At 43.7% G+C, this 17,459-nt stretch overlaps 1 protein-coding gene across 8 annotated transcripts in view; it reads right to left on the bottom strand.

Moving 5' to 3' along the window:
* Positions 1–17,459, bottom strand: part of itpr1b (inositol 1,4,5-trisphosphate receptor, type 1b) — a 571,367-nt gene that overhangs the window by 530,290 nt on the left and 23,618 nt on the right. The gene's annotated exons all lie outside the window — the stretch shown is intronic.

The raw sequence follows: 17,459 nt of genomic DNA, 5'->3' as shown, positions 1-17,459 counted from the left end.
GTTAACATAGAAATATGAATTAGGGTAAATACAGCTTCCAATTTTTAAAAATCACTATAAGGCCACTCAGCTAAAATTTATTAAGAGAAAGTTTGATTTGATAGACCTTTGACTTAGTTGGGTGGATAAAGAATTATACAGAATTAGTGAGGATAGAGGGATCAATTATTTTCATAAATGGAATACTAAATTGTTGTTCTTATAAGTCTTATAACTGATATATATTTGGGGTGGAATAAATAAAGAAATTGGTACTCAAGGTAAAATATCTAGATATACTCTATCAGATTAAACTTTTTCATTTTATGGTTAATAATTACCTTCTTAAAATTTGGGATCAGGAAGGGATTAAGACAGTAAATAACTGCTACGAATTAAGCAGATTTCTTTCATTTGAAAGAAAGAAAGAAATATATCAATTACCAATTCAGACTCTTATTATCAAATTAAATCGATGTTGTACAATTCCTTTGGGAAGAATTTGTTTCTTCCAAGAGTTGAAATTTGAAACGACAGTTCATGGAGGGAAGAAAGGATTTATATCTGAAATGTATAAATTATTGCAACAGAAAATGTCTAAAATTGATTTGCATAAATCAAGACTAAAATGGGAGAAGGATTTGGGATTTGATTTGGATAGAGCTCATTGGAAAACTTCATAATGGTGTAAGACAAAAATTATAAATGTCCAGTATAGACTTGTAAATTATAATTTTATACAATTATATTTAACTCTGGAGCATTTAAAAAGATACAATTTGATTCTGATTTGTGTTTTTCTATATAATGAACAGAAAAGTACGTTTTTACATTCAGTATGATCTTGTGATAAGGTTAAACCTTTTTAGTCTTGTGTTAACAGAATATTTTGAAAATAAAATTCTAGATTCAAAAAATTTTTTTTTTTAAATAAATTGGTGATACAAGTGGAATTTGTATGGTATACAAATTGGATATATTTCAAATAGCTTTTCTGAGACTGCCATTAGCAGTGGCGAGGAAATGTATAGCAAGCACGTGGAAAGATCAGATAGAACTTAGTTTGTAGAGATGGGATTCAGAATTAAGGTCTGTATTTCACTGGAAAAGATAACAATTTGAGAGATAAATACTATATTTTTGGGAAGGTTTGGAGCCCATATCTGGATTATTTCAATTGGAAAATTTGAAGACTGATCTGCATGTAGTGGGGCTCCCTTATGTATTAATTCTTGTTTTGGTTATTTCCTCTTCTCCCCCCCCCCCCCCTTTTTCTCTTTCTTTTATTAGGGGCTAATTGGGTAGAGATAGGAGGAGGGGAGGTATTATAGGGGTTAGGGGTGGATAGAGGGTTTTTTTTAAATATATAAACCATGTTAAATTTAAGGACATATTTGTAATCATGATTGATTATATTTTAATCAAAATGTTCCAAAAAAGTTATACTGGAGGTACTTCAAAAATCGTTGAAGATCCCGACAGCCCCACACACATCTTTTAGCTGCTCCCATCAGGAAAGAGATGCAGAAGTATCAGAGCCAGCACCATCAGGCTGAGAAACATCTTCCCACGAGTAGTGAGAATGCTGAACGACCGAAGGACTGCTCGCACAAACCATCCGAGACTACTACAAAACAGTGTGTGCGCACATGCGCATTTTGCACTGAGGACCGGAGAACGCTCCTCCATTAGGTTGTACTTGTGCAATCACATGATAATAAACTTGATTTGTGGTAATGTGTCAAAATTCTCTCAACACTGGGCAGGTCCCAGCAAAATGGAAAACAGCAAATGTCATACAATTGTTTAAAAAAGGGCAAAAGGAAGGCCAGTTATTTTAACTACAATCGCGAGAAAACATTGCAGCTATTTTTGAAATTTAAATTTAGACATACAGCACGGTAACAGGCCCTTTTGGTCCACAAGCTTGTGCCGCACAATTACCTCCAATTTACCTACAACCCATCGATCATGCGTGGAAACTGGAGGAAACCCAGGCAGACATGGAAAGAACATACAAACAGCACAGGATTAGAACCCCAGTGCTGGTTGCAAGTGCTATAACCCATTGCCCTATTAAGTAACAAGACACCTGACTGATGCTCTGGTAAATTCCTCAAACATGACCTTTTTTCCTATGTCCTTCGAAGATATAATGAGGGCAGTGACAGAGGGGAACAGATGGGTATTGCAGACCTGGATTTCTAGTAGGTTTTTAAATAAAGGTGTTGCATAAAAGACACTCATTACAAAGGGGGCATGGAGTTGGGGATAATATATTAGCTTGGATAGAGAATTGGTTAACAGAAGGCAAAGAGTTGGTATAAACAGGTGTTTCTCTGATTGGCAATCAGCGAAGAGTGAAGTGCCACAGAGTTTGGTGCTGGAGCCACAACTGTTCACCATATACATCAATTGTTTGGAAGAAAGGAAAGTATAGCCTATCAAAGTTGCTGATGACACTAAATTGAGTGCAAATGCAAATTGTGAAGAGTATCTGCAGAGATAAAGACCTGTTAAGTGGGTAGGTAAGGGTCTGATAAATGGTGTGCAACATTGATAAATGTGAAGTCATCCACTTTTGGAAGGAAAAATAATGCATCAAATTATTTCAATGGTGAAGGATTGTAGCATGCTATTGTGCAGAGAGACTTGGAAGTGCTTATGCATGAAATGCAAAAGTTCGGTCTGCAGCAGTAACAGGTAATCAAGAAGGCGAATGGGGCCTTTGGCCATTGCTGGCAGGATTGAATTTAAGAGCAGGGAGGTTCTGCTGCAACTGTACAGGGTAGGGGTGAGGACACAGCTGGGGTGCTGTGTGCAGTTCCAGTCTCCTTACTTGAGGAAGAACACACTGGCTTCGGAGGTGATGCAGAAGAGATTCACCAGATTGATTCCAGTGATAGGGTTAGCCCACGAGGGGAGAAAGAGTACCCTGGGACTACACTTGCTGGAATTCAGAAGGTATCAGAGAAATATACATAATTATGAAAGATAATTATATGGCATAATTAGGCTGGACAGCCAGCACCGTTTTCCCAAGGCAAGAGTAGCAAACATGAGAGGACATCTGCACAAGGTGAGGAGAGGAAAGCTAAAGGGAGACAGCAGGAGCAATTTCTCTTTTTTAAAAAAAGTATTGGGTGCCTGGAATGCATTGCCAGAGGGGGTGATCGAGGCTAGTACAATGGGGACATGAATGTGAGAAATTGAAGGTTATGGGAGTGTCGCAAAGATTTAGTTTGTTGAGTCGATGTAATTTTCTGTGTTCTATGGTATAAATCAGAGGATGAAAGTGGTTTCTACTGGTAGTTGAGACTGGAACTTGGGAACAGGTTCAAGATTCAGACGAATAGATTTAGGATGATGAGGAACTGCTCTTCCCAGAGAGTAGTGTATCTCAGTGGAAATATCTGCTCAAGGAAACAGTAGAGAATGCCCCATTAAATATATTTCAGTCAGTTAAATAGATTTTTGCAAAGTAAGGAAATTAAGGTAGAGAGATGGAGCAGAGTCCATGACCAGATCAGCCATGATCTTATTAAATAGTGGAGCCAAGATGCCAACTCCTGCTCCTATTTCCAATGTTGACCACACCCCTCCCTCCTCTCTGCACTTTCATCTTATTCTTCAGAGAGACTTCGAAGGGTTACAAACAGATTGGATCAGGGGTGTGGTGCACAATCGGTTCTTCCTGCTCAAGGACCCCGAATAGATTGCACCGTACATTGTGTACAGTCTGTTCAAGGAAGGGCCCTGAACAGACTGCATCAGGACCATGGTGTGTAGTCTACACTTCCTGCAACTGCTCAAGGAAGGATGCACTTGTGAAAGGGCAGCAAAAAGTTATGGTAGGCATAGTAAGTGCCCAAGTTAGCACAGCGTGCTCAGTGTAGTGATTAGAACAATGGTTTAACAGTTCCAGCATACAAGGCTCGAATCCAACACTGTAATAGTTTGGATGTTGTCAGTGGGCTTCCTCTGGGTGCTCCAGTTTCCTCCCTCATTGTAAAAACATATTGAATTTGGAGGTTAATTGGTGTGCTGGAAGGGCCTGTTAGCATTCTGCATCCAAAATTATAAGTGGGGAAAAAAGTGCACCAGATTGATTCCTGGGATGGTGCAACATTAAGTGGAATGAACCTTTCCACTCTACAGTTTAGGAGAATAAAAGAACTTCATAGAATTTTTTTTTTTAAATTGTTAAAAGGCTTCAATGAAGGCATCATCTTACATTTGGGCCTAGTCTCAAAACAGTGAGTTAACCAAAGATGACAAAGAAGTTTCTTCACCCAGAAGGTGATGAATCTTCAGAGTTCTCTGCCCAACTTGGCTGTGGAGGTTCAGTTATTAAGAACATTGAGCGATATAGGGGATTAGTGCCAAGGTAAATAACAGCCCTGATTGATAGAGCAGACATGAGGGGCTGAATAGCTACTTCTACCTTTATTCCCTGCATTTTTCTCCCTACCTCCACCACGTCACCAACACTCCTCTCCCTCCATCCATATTGAGCTTACACAAATGGTAGCAGGAATCTGCTGATCCTTTGAATTTAAGAAGGCTGCAAATCTGAATTGTAAACAAGACATGCAGTCAACATTCATCGTGAAAAATGCTAATTTCCATTTTTAAAAGATGCATACAGCATAAAGACATAACCTGGTGACAGTCATTTTTCTGATCGAAGGACATGCTATTGTTTAAATATGCAAAACAAATTGCGAAAAACATAGCCAAGCTAATGATTGATTTGAAGTTGTAAACCAACTAAATCCACAGTAATGTGTGGCACTCTGAATGTCGTAACAAATCAAGTTCTCTGCTTGTATAGAACATTTTTTAAATTATGCTTTACCTAACAGAGTATTTGAACAAGTCCCCTCCTAATCATAAATATAAATACAAATTGATCTGCAAACCTCATACTTGATGCTCATCTGAACTTCATTTCCTGCCAAGATACCATTGTATCCAAAGCAGTAAAAGCTCAAAATTTTGTTATGTGGAGAGGTCCTGACCACTGTCTTCCAAACGACACTATTTGCCTCTCCTCATTCCCAGTCTCTTAATTGGTAACCAGAGGAGGAATTGAGAGAAAAAGTAGATAAGATTCAGTTTGATCAAAATACCCAAAGGACAAAATCTACACAAATAAGTAAGTGTTCAAAAAAATTGTATCACCTCTACTTCAGGCAGCAAGGATAACATTTTCCATACTTGTCTCTTTCCATTACACAATCTTCCCACTTGGAGCTATGGAGAGATACATGAAACCAGACCATTCAGCCCACCAAGTCCATGCTGACCATGGTGCAATGAGCAAAATTAATGCCCATTCAAAATCCACAAATACAGATGAACATAGATGTTAATAGTGCTAGGGTAGCATATTTGCCAGACTCTTGAATGTCACTTATTAATACCCAAACATGCTTTTATTTTGCTTGTAATGCACTGGCATTTTTTTTTAAAAATAGTGAACCCATCACATTTAATAGGATCTGAAGTGTTTGCATAATTTCCAGCTCCAACCTTCACGACAAGCATTTTCACTTTCTGACCTTGGATGTTCCAAACCTTAACCTTGCCTCTCTCCACACACCCCTCTTGTGCTGTTCACCCCAGTTCTCATCCCACACTAATAAATGAGCCAACAAACCAAATATCTCATTTATGTTAATAAATGATATTTGCTGTTCCTTGAGAAGCCATTTCTTTTGTACATGCTCTGATGTCCAATGATCAAAGGCACGAGGTTTCTACCAGTTGGCAAACCAGATTTTCTCTCCGCTGTCCAATCTGCTGCAAATTTTAAGGAAGACCCCTTTCTCTCATCCAGCATCATGCAGCTGTACGCCCACACAAGTATGCCCACTCATTCAATGAATCAATACAGAAAATATACTCAACTGTAAAGATGCACTGTGAACTGGAACAGCCCAGAGCCATACCAGAAATGACATTGCCAGTCCTTCCAAGCCTCCATGGTTCTATTCAATATGATGCACTTCCTTCCATCATTACAGCACATGCAGGAATTTAAAGAGTGGGCAGCTCCCAACTAATGTTGGCCAAAATTCTGTTGGAGTGTCACAGTTCCATGCTTGGGGCAAACACTGCAGCCTCAAAGCTCAAAACCCGTTGGAAAGGCATAGGGAGCCTTAATCAGAGCTGCAGCACAGTGCCAATGACAAAACACAACCTTTTCTCCAGATCTTGGCAAATACCAGCTCATGTTCCATCTAACGATCTTCCTGTTTGGCAATCCTCATTTCAAACACAAGTGTATCAAAATGAAAATAGTCGATGCTCAGTAAATTTGCGGAAAAAAAAAAAGAATTGTGTTCTGAAAATGATACCTGCCTGTAAGAAATTTTGAGGAACAGATCAGGACCAAAAATAAACTATTTCTTTTGGTTGAGGAGATTTGGGACTATCCAACATTGGAGTCATGTCTTTGAGAGATTTTAAACAAGTAAAAGCATCTAAATGCAAGGGATTGGAGAAGTGTTTGGAAATTTTAAAAATGGCACGAAGCTCAAGGGTGAAGAAACACTCCTGATTCCAGTCCGCTGTTCATGAATCGTGAGAAAGGTCAAGTTTATTGTAATCAGATTGCACAAGTACAATGTGATGAAACAGCATTCTCAGTCCTTGATGCAAACAAAGCAAGCATACGCACAGCCAGACATACACACATTTACTAATACATACGTAGAATTCATATATACAATTAAATAATGTTTTTAAATGAGAGTCTCGGATGGTTAGTGTGAGCAGTTCCTTTGGTCATTCAGCATTCTCACTGCCCATGGAAGGAAAGAGAAAGCTATGCTGAAAGATTGGGTTTCAGAGCCCAGGTCCAAATGGTCACCATGCTCATGTTCTGGCTGGTCACAGTCCATGAAATTGAAGTCACCTGTCATCCCATAGACACTTTCAGGATGGCTTTGTGCAGGGAAGTTAATGTCTCACAAGCCTAAGCAAGGTTTTTTTTGTGGAGGTAACAAAAGAAATTTATGAAGGTAGGGGAGTAGATGTTCAGGTTATCCCTTCCTTGGAAGGGATCCCAATGATCCACAAATCTGAACTCCTTCAACTATTCAGCCATGCATTCATCTGCCACAACATCCTATTTCTACCCTCATTGGCACAAGGCAAAGGGAGCAATCCAGAAATTACCCCTCAAGGTCCTGATTTTCATCTTCCTCAACTTTCTACATTCCCTCTTCAGGACCTCATCCCTAGTCCTATTTATGTCATTGGTACCAAGGTGGGCCATGACATCTGGCTGCTCATTGCTTCAGAATGCTGTGGACTCTTTTGGAGATGTCCCATACTGGCACCTGGGAGTCTCAATCTCATTCACAGTACTTCCTATCTATTTGCCTCAATATTGAATCCCCAATTATTAGAGCTCTATTCCCCCTTCCCTTCTGAGCCAAAAGGCCAGTCTCTGTGTCAGAGACCTGACCACCACAACTTGCAAGTCATTCTGCCCCCCCCACTCCCCAAACTGACTGCCTATTCCCCTTCCCTTATCTATCAGTCACCCAGTTATCTGGCTCTTTTGTTTCTGTCTAACACCCTCTCTGCCTCTCTAATGTTCTGGTTCATCCAGCTTCAGTTCTCTAACTCAGTCTGTCAGAAGCTGCAGCTGGATATACCTCCTGCAGGTGTAGTGGTTAGGGACAATTGCATTCTCCCAGATTTCCTACTTCCTGTAATCTGAACATTCCACTGCCTACTCTTTATTCCAACGTGAAGATCTTACCTGACCTTACCTGGAGAGGAAGCAATTCATTTCAATGGCTAGAGTGTAGAAACTGGATCTGATCTCCTTATAGCAAAAGGAGACTGAGCAGAGAATTGACAGAGGCTACTGCTTCAAGTGAATTGAGAGGGTGGGGAGAGAAAGCATCCAGAAAGGGCAGGGGGCAGAAAGATAGAAGCTACGTTTCCAAACCATCCCAGATCTGTTTGCCATTGGACCAAGACCTGACCAGACTGCATAGTGGTTGGTCTACAAAGTAATTGGATAGGATTCAAGGGACATCCCAGGAGGGTTCCTATAGGATTGCACCCAGTCATATAAAATGCTAAGTTTTAGTGAAACTGCAATGGGGATTGGTGGGGGTTGGGAAGGAAAAAGAGTGTCTTTATTCACATGATTCAGAATCTAGAACACAATATATGCAAGAGCATTGGAAACAGTCTGTGCATTCAGAAGGGAATTCGAACCAACTTGAGGGAATATTTGCAAGGGTCTGGGAAAAGAGCAGGAGAACAGGACTCTGCATAGAGTCAAAGAGGTGTTTGCCTACAACACATCCTATTTACAGAGTTATTAATTTTATAAACTGCTCTGGCAGAATTTTGTTAACTGACATTATCGTGAAATAGAGGGATAAGGGAAAATGAGGGTGTAGCTGCGGCATGACGGCACAACTCCCAGGAGGCATCAAACCAGCCATGCGACATCAGCGCATGTCGAGCGCGTGATTCTGGCTTTTTAAAGGTTGCAAGGGTAATGGAGAGCAAATGAGTTTGATTCGCTCTAGAAACACCTTGCGTGGTTATTTCTTAGAGTCCACTGATTCCAGTGGCTACAAGGGATTAAAAAACAAATTCTTTGTTAATGTAGTAAACAGAATCAATGATTTGCTGCAGGAGAACTTCACTTTAGGGTTGATCTGCACTATTTTCTGCATGACATGGCAAAACTTTACACAAAATAATAAGATACCATTTCTTGCCAGCTGCATTAAATGCAGGAGTTTCTCTCTCAACAGATGAAATGCACTGCTGTTGCACTGAGGATCAGAGGTGGGGAAGTGTCACGTTTGCCCAAACCCAAGGCTGTGGAACAAGAACCACCCACAAAAGTTGTTCAAAGAAGCACTGTGTACCAAATAGTTTTTGATGAACTGCAGAATTACTGCCATAAAAAAAAAATCAATAAATTTCATGAACTCAATTTTGGAGCATAGAAACAGGCCCTTGGGCCAAGTTTGTCCATGATAGCGACCAAACAACCAAAGATGGTCCCATTTGCCAGTTTTTGGCCCATAACCCTCAAAGCCTTTCCTGTCCATGTGTTTGTTTAAAAATTACAATACTAACCATCTCTACCATTGTTCCATATACCCATCAAGCTCTGTGTGGAAAAAAATTGCCCTTCAGGACCCTCTCAATACATATCCTCCCTTATCTTAAAACTATGGCCTCTACTTTTAGACTCCAATGCTAGGGAAAAGATGGTGACCATTTACCCAATCTTGCATTGATAACTTTGAAAACTGTTTGAATACCCTAAGTCATTTATGATTCACAAAAGTTTTGAGCACTTGTTCGCTCCACCTGGTCATTGATCCATTTTCATTTGTTGGTTTGGCAAATAAAAAGCATTCAGGGTACAAAAATACAGAAATTAAAATTAAAAGCATGTGGTGGCGTACCTCTGTGAGCGAACCGGGGAGCTGGCAGGACAGCTGCAGAAGATGGTGCCGTCAGGGCTTCCTCAATGCCTCGTGGCTTAGTCCACAGCTCGCGTCCCAGGCCACGTGAAGACGTCACCGCTGCGCGGGGTGGAACTCCCGTTGGCCTTAAAGGGGCACGCACAAAATTCAAACAAACAGTTCTACTGGAAACCCCACCGAGTTCAGTGGTGTTTTCTGTATGTAGTAGACGCTACATTGGTGACCCCGCAGAGCCCAGACGTTATCTGGCCTCAAAACATGGATTCATCAGCAATCAGAATTATTTCTATGAAACTCTCCCCTCATACGTGGTTCAGGCAGGCGGAGGAGCAGTTTCTACTCTGGCAGATCATCTCTGACTCCACCATGTTCTACCACGTGGTGAACGTCCACAATGAAGAAACGGCAGCCAAAGTGGACCAACTGATCCACAATCCTCCTGAGGAGGGCAAGTACATCACCCCAAAACCCTCCTCCTCAGCACCTTCGGTCCCTCCCGTCAGCAGCACGCAGCCAGGCTGATGCACCTCGATGGGCTGGGGGACAGAGCCCTGTCCGCCTTGATGGACAAAATGCTCGCACTGGCAGAAGGTCACAAATCCTGCGTGATGTTTGAGCAAGCCTTCTTCAAACAAATGCCAGAAGACATCCAGCTCCTACGAGCGAACGAGGACTTCTCGGACTCCAGAAAAGTAGCAGCCCGCTCCAACGTGCTGTGGTGGATGAAGCGAGAGAACGAAGCCACCATGAACTGGGTCGCCTGCCCTGCGCCCAGCTGACCACAGCCCACCCCCAGACAGAAGATGGAGGAGCACCAGTCGACCTGGTGCTTCTATCACCAACACTGGGGAGCACAAGCCCACAAATGCCGCCAACCCTGCTCATACCAGGGAAATGACCGGGCCAGCTGCCGCTGATGGCTGCAACAACTGGCCACACGAACAGCCTCTTACACGTGGTGGACAAGACCAACAGACGGCATTTCCTGATGGACACCGGAGCAGAGTTAAGCATGCTGCCCCCGACTGTCCTTGAGACCCGCACGAGAGCGCAAGGCCTGACCCCGGTACCGAAAGGCACTGATATAAAGACCTTTTGCACACAAACTGTTCAGGTACACCTCGGGCAGGATAAATACCGCTGGAAGTTCCTACTGGCCACCGTAAGAACTGCACTGTTAGGAGCCGGCTTCCTCCGTGTGCCCAGCCTGCTGGTCGACCTGAAGGGCAAGAGGCTCATGCACGCCCACACCTTCCAGATCCTCCGTCTCAAGCTGTCCAATGCTCACAGGCCAGGGATAGCAACCATCTGCACATCCGCGGAAGTACTCCCACATCCTCGACGTGTTCCCCGCCATCTTATGGCCACAGTTCACTGCCACCATGCCCCAGCACGGAATCTGCCACCACATCACCACACAGGGCCCTCCGCTCTATGCCAAGGCCAGATGACTGCTGCCGGAGAAGCTGCAGTTAGCAAAAGAGTTCTCCTCCTGCCTCCAGGAGCTCGGCATAGTCCGCAGGTCAGACAGCCCCTGGGTCTCTCCCCTGCACATGATCCCCAAGGCCTCCAGGGGTTGGCACCCATGCAGGGACTACCGCCGGCTCAACGGTGCAACCACGCCTGACCAAAATACCATCCCCCACATCCAGGACTTCATGGTCAATTTGCACAGCACCAAGGTTTTCTCCAAGGTCGATTTAGTCACAACCACCACCAGATCCCCCTACACCCCATTGACATTGGCAAGATAACCATCATCACCTCATTCGACATTTTTGAATTCTTTCGGATGCCTTTTGGCCTGAAGAACGCAGCCCAAACCTTGCAGCAGCTCATGGACGCAGTGGGCAGAGACTTAACTTTATGTTCATCTATCTCGACAACATCCTCATCACTAGTCGAGATCACAATGAGCACGAGACCCACCTCAGCACCCTATTTGCCCGCCTGGCTGAATTCAGCCTCACTGTCAACGTGGCCAAATGTCAGTTCGGGAAAGAGTCGGTACAGTTCTTGGGCCATACCATCATCATGCATGGGGCAGCACCGTCGCCCCAAGGTCAAAGATTACTGGTCAGCATGCCAGCAGCAATATCTTTCCTACATCTCAGAGTTCTGCCGATACTGACGCACTTTCCAGACTGTCCATCCACAACTTGTCCCCTGGCCTGAACTACGCCCAATTAGCTCGGGCCCAAAGGGACACAGGCCTCCAAACCGCCATCACCAGCCTGTGCCTCAAAGACCTGAAGCTGCCAGGCAGCCACGACACGGTCCTATACGATGTCTCAACAGGCTCGCCGCAACCAATAGTCCCCGCAATGGAGGCAGGGAGCATTCCAGGCAATCCATGACCTGGCTCACCCCTCAGTCAAGGCGACAGAGTGCATGGTGGCGGAACGTTTAGTCTGGCAGGGGTTAAAGAAACAAGTGGCCGAGATGGCACACATTGCCAAGCATCCAAAGTTCAGCGCCATGTCAGAGCCCCGATACAGCACTTCAACACACCAGCAAAGTTTGACCATATCCACGTCAACATAGTGGGCCCGCTACTTCCTGACCATGGTTGACCGGACGAGGTGGTGGTCATAAGCCATCCCCCTCAGGGACACTTCTGCCGAGTCCTGTGCCAGAGCCCTGCTCGCGAACTAGGTCACACGTTTCTGTGTTCCAGCCTACATGACTAGCAACAGGAGTGCCCAGTTCACTTCCACCTTCTTGGCGCATCTGGCAAAACGCTTTGGGGCCAAGTTCCACCACACCACGGCCTATCATCCCCAAGTGAATGGACTCATAGAACGTTTCCACCAACATCTCAAAGCGTCTCTCATGGTGCGAATGAGAGGACCCAACTGGACAGACGAGTTGCCGTGGGTTCTGCAAAGTGCTCCGAAAGAAGACCTCCAGGTTTCGTCCGCTGAGTTCGTCTACAGTGCACCACTGTCGCTACCAGGGGAATTTCTCAGAGCAGGTGCCAAACCCAGAGGTGAGGCCCCGACCTGACTTGCGGACCTCAACAAGCTTGCATTGTTAGCACCCCCACTGCCTACCCACCCGACAAACGTCCCCAAAGAGCTGGACTCAGCAGAGTTCGTGTTCGTCCAATGTGGCCCACACCCAGTCCCCTCTGCAGGGCCCGTACAAAGTCCTCCAGCGATCAGGAAAAGCCTTTACTCTGGACATTGGGGGCAGGGAAGAACTCTTCACAGTCGACCGACTGAAGCCAGCACACGTGGACTTAAACCAGCCCGTGCAGACTGCCCAACCTAAACAGAGGGGCTGGCCACCCAAGCTGCAGGACGCGCAAGCCGGTTCTGTGGGGGTTGAGTGGTGGCACACATCTCTGAGCAAACTGGCCTCATTTGTACCACTGCGCTGGCAAGACAGCTGCAGAAGATGACGCTGTCAGGGCTTGCTCCTTGCCTCATGGCTTAGGCCACAGCTCGCACCCCAGGCCACGTGATGATGTCACCGCTGCGTGGGCACAACTCCCGTTGGCCTTAAAGGGCACGTGTGAAATTCAAATAAACAGTTCTACTGGAAACCCCAGAGTTCAGTAGTGTGTTTCTGTGTGTAGCAGCCGCTACAAGCATTTACTTTTAGGCTGACTGCACGAGAAGATAGAGGAAAAATTAAAAGGAAATAACCAAATGATATAATGCCAATTAAAGCTCAGAGCATCACACTCACCTTTAATTCTGAACTTTGTGGAGGTATGCCCACCTCTGAAATTCTTAAAAATCTAGCTTAAACATTTTAGTGCAGTACAATGGAATTTTTGAATGTCTGACCTTTTAAAACCAAAAAACAAAAGTTTCCTCTCAGGGTGTGATCCATTGCACAATTAAGAACAGAATGGTCTTCCCAACAACCTGCCAATGTTAACCTCACAATTAAATTTTTTTTGAACATGACTGCATACAAGATGTTCACAGTTTGTAACCAGCGAGATGCTGGAATCTCAAGCAAACCAGCAGCTGGAGGATCGCAGGTCAGACAACATTCATGGAGGAATGTGGATAAAGTTTCAGGTTGGGATCCTTATCGAGACAAGAAAGTGTCTCAAAAGCTGTGTTTATCGCATCACTCCGCATCACCACGCATTTTTGGACTACCTGAACTGTTTCTACCAAGCGATGAATACACAGTGATGCGGGGCATACGAGGTGATGCAGGGCGATGCGAAGTGACTAAGAAGTCCGATGAGCAATTGAAAACCGCGGGTGAAAAATCGTGACTTCCAGTGAGTCACCCGCGGTGTTTCCACTGCAAGGTCGTCCCTCGCATCACCCCACATCGACCACCTCAAAAGTAGGACGCCGGAGCACCTCGAATCGCCGCACATCGGCCATAACCGGATGTGTTTCCAGTGCGGCCAAATTCGAGGAGTCACCACGCATCACCACACTTCACCTCGCATTACCTCGCATCACCGCGCTTTTCCCAGCTCACTAGAAACACCCCCAAAGAGTCCCAAACCAAAATGTTGACTGAACTACTTCCATTGAAGTAGCTTCTATTACTTGAATCAGTTCCTTGCTTCACAGAACTGTGCTATAGTTGATACAGAAGAAAACATTGTTGCATTCTATGGTTTCTTCACAAACACACAATGTCCTCAAATGCATTACAGCCAAAACACCAACTTGGAAACTGAGGGAAGACGAAAGTCGGCAGATGCTGTGATTGCAGTAAAGACAAAAAATGCTGGAGCAAGTCAGCAGGTTTTTCCCCCCCTTTTGAATGGAATGCAACTATACCACCGGAATGATAAGGGCTCCACAATAAAAAAAGTCCACTAAAAGTAACAATGATAAATCACCAGATGATCATTATAAAGAAGTTAAGAGGGAAATATCTTGGCCAGGATATGGCAATCAAATTCTTTCCTCCTCAAAATAGTGCCATTAGATTCTTAATGCTTACTAGAGAGGACAAAATGAACTGTTTAATTCAAAAGACAGCAATTCCAACAACAGTGCTCAGGTAGAACAGCCCAAGTTTCCATGTAGAAGTCTCTGGTATCTACAAGCTCCCGACTCAGGTAAGCAAGCTACCAACAGAGTCAGAGCAGACATGGCAGCATGGCTGGTGTAGCAGTTAGAACAGCACCAGCGATTGGGACTTGGGTTCCAATCCTGCGCTGTCTATAAGGAGTTAGTACGTTCTCCCGGTGCCTGCGTGGGTTTCCCACAGGGGCTCCAGTTGCCTCCCACCATTCAAAACGTACCAAGAGTGGAGGTTATTTGGTTGTAAATTAGGTGGCACAGGCTCATGAGTTGAAATGGCCTGTTACTGTGTGCATGTCTAAATTTAAAATTAACATCTCTGCATTGGATGCAAAGCAGTTTGCGATAATAGCAAGGAGATTGTAAAATTTTCTGTATGAATGAGAGCCTTTCTTTCCTTCTCAAACCGTTTTACGGATATTGTTTAGAAAAGCACAAAGTGTATGCAGATCTCTCATGTTCTGATAACCAATCTGAACAGGAAACCATGTAAGAAATACCTCAGAAGCTGAAAGATGTACTTAGATCTTGCAAACAAGCTTGTCCAGTGCTTAGATTTTCCCCACAGGTATATGTGGTAGGAATACAGAAAAACACAGAATACATGCAAGTATAAATTTCAGAAAGAAATTAAACTGGCTTTTTGCACAAAGTACCATTAGTAACAGGTACCCAAGGAGATTCAGTTGCTTGGGTACCTGTTTAAATGTTTAAAATCACAAACATTTTCATGGCCAAGTACAATACACTCCATCAGTGACAACACCTCACAATGTCATCATGGATCAATGAACAGCTACAGATCATGATCTAAACAATTGTTTTTTTTGTTAAATGTCTGATCAAGTACTGATAAAGGAGCTATGCATGAGAGACTGCATTCACTATTGTAAGGAGAGCTTCATAATGCATTATAGCAGTTTCCATTCTAAACAAGGGTACCATAATCTTCAGATAAATTGACATTGTTCATATAATAACAAGATGATATTGATGCTTATAATGAAAGGAAATGTGTGGTGCTGACAGCAAACACGACTCTAGGCTTAATTGTTGACTGCAGAGACTGGTTGTACAAGACACATTTAATCTATGCGACAAGGACTGTCATCAAAAAGAACAGCCCCACAGAGACTTCAGTGGTTAAAACATATTGAGATTAGCTCTACAGTTTCTCCAGCATTTTGTTTTAACTCTACAGTTTGTGGAAAGAGTTTTTTTTTAAAAATTTAAGACAGTACAATAACAGGCCCTTGCGGCTCACAAGCCTATGCCACCCAATTTCACCCAATTAACCTACAACCCCCATATGTTTTGAAGGGTTGGAGGAAACTGGAACACCCAGAGGAAACCCACACAGACACATGGAGAACATACAAGCTCCTTACCTACTGTACAGTGCCGGTGTACGAGTCAAAGGTGTGTTGTTTATTGTTGCTAGTTTGGCTGCAGGCATCTGTGGTGTCCCGGGGTCTGGACACTGCATGTGTTGTTTCTTCTAGAGCGCACGCACGCTAGTCACTTTGATGGTAGGTGCAAATGCGAGGGTTTTGCAGGGTTAAGGGAGTCGTTAGCCTGTGTTGACTTGTATGGCAGGACAGAGACGGGGAGGGTGAGTAAGACACTGAAATTTTCTGTTGACTGTTACTCTTAGTAATGTTAGCAGGACATTATCGTTACCAAGTTCATGGACATTACCACATTGAGTCCTTTTGTGTTCACAGTTTTAAAGAAAAAACATCTGGGCTTGGTTATGAATTTATTTGAATGCGTCACGGTAAAGAGCCCACTTAGCCTCCAAGTGGCTTTTTTTTATAATGGCTAGAAGTTGCTACATTTTAGTCAACAGAAAATAGCTGCATCTATGATAGAACTGAATGAACAATATTGGAACATTTGGACTGTTTTCCCTCTTTGGTTTGGAGAGATACTGAAAGCAATATGGTGACCATGTTGGAAATACCAAGCGCATACTGCTGAAAGCAATCCGCTTCCATGGGAGGGATCCAGGGCTTATAGTCTTGGAGCAGAATGTCCTTATGTACATGCTGGCAGTCATTTGCTGAGAATCACAGCAATAGCTAGGATTGCTGCCATGGTGGAAACTCGCTCGTTGAGACCATTTGGAAGTGCTGCCATTTGTCCATTGGGGACTGTTGATTTTGGGCTGGTGTTGTGCGTGCTTGGCAGACAGTTGGATGGATGCATAACATGGCCGCTACTGAGGCGCGATTAAAACCACTGCAGAGGACGGTCTGAAATTAAAGTCAGCAATTTGGAAATGCTGAGATGCAAAGGATGTGCTATTCAAATTGGAGAAAAAGTATTAAGGCGACATCTGACATGCAGGATGAAATACAACCAAGTGACAGTGTGTCAAACGTTGGAAGCAGGAGAAGCAAATTAAGTTCTTCTAGATCAAGCTCCAGAGTTTCCAGTACTACATCTACACTCAAAGGCTAAGGTTGAAGTGGTGGCTCTTATTGTACAAGAAAAATTGCTTAAGGATAAATGTCTTAGAAGAACAGGAGGAAGAGCAGCTCAGGAGGAAAAAAAGCAGCTGGAAGCAAACATTATTGCTACTCAAGTACTGGGAGCCTCGAAAAGATCCAGTATTTGAAATAACTTATCTGATGATATGGAGTCATATTTTTGAGTAAAGACAAAAGGAAAAAATACTTAATGTTAAGACAGATGGTTTTGTACCACAGTTAAGAGATCTGCACACACATGGACAAATCCTCCCAAACCATGGTGATACTAATCCACAAACATCAATAACAACTGCAGACCAAGCTGTAGCTCAATTCCAGTCTCTCACCACAGCTCCCTCAAGACAAGCATCAGAAATCTGGGTGAACACGGACATGTGACATCTCCAGCTACATTACCTGCTGTGAGCAACAGTGAACAGAGCAAACAAATCCTCAGCCGTGGAAAGGCAAAATGAAATCATTGCATTATTAATCCAGTTACAGAGTCTCTC

This window comes from Narcine bancroftii, chromosome 5, assembly GCF_036971445.1.
Source record: "Narcine bancroftii isolate sNarBan1 chromosome 5, sNarBan1.hap1, whole genome shotgun sequence".
NCBI classification, from domain to species: Eukaryota; Metazoa; Chordata; class Chondrichthyes; order Torpediniformes; family Narcinidae; genus Narcine; species Narcine bancroftii.
This window is presented reverse-complemented; position numbering and strand designations above follow the sequence as displayed.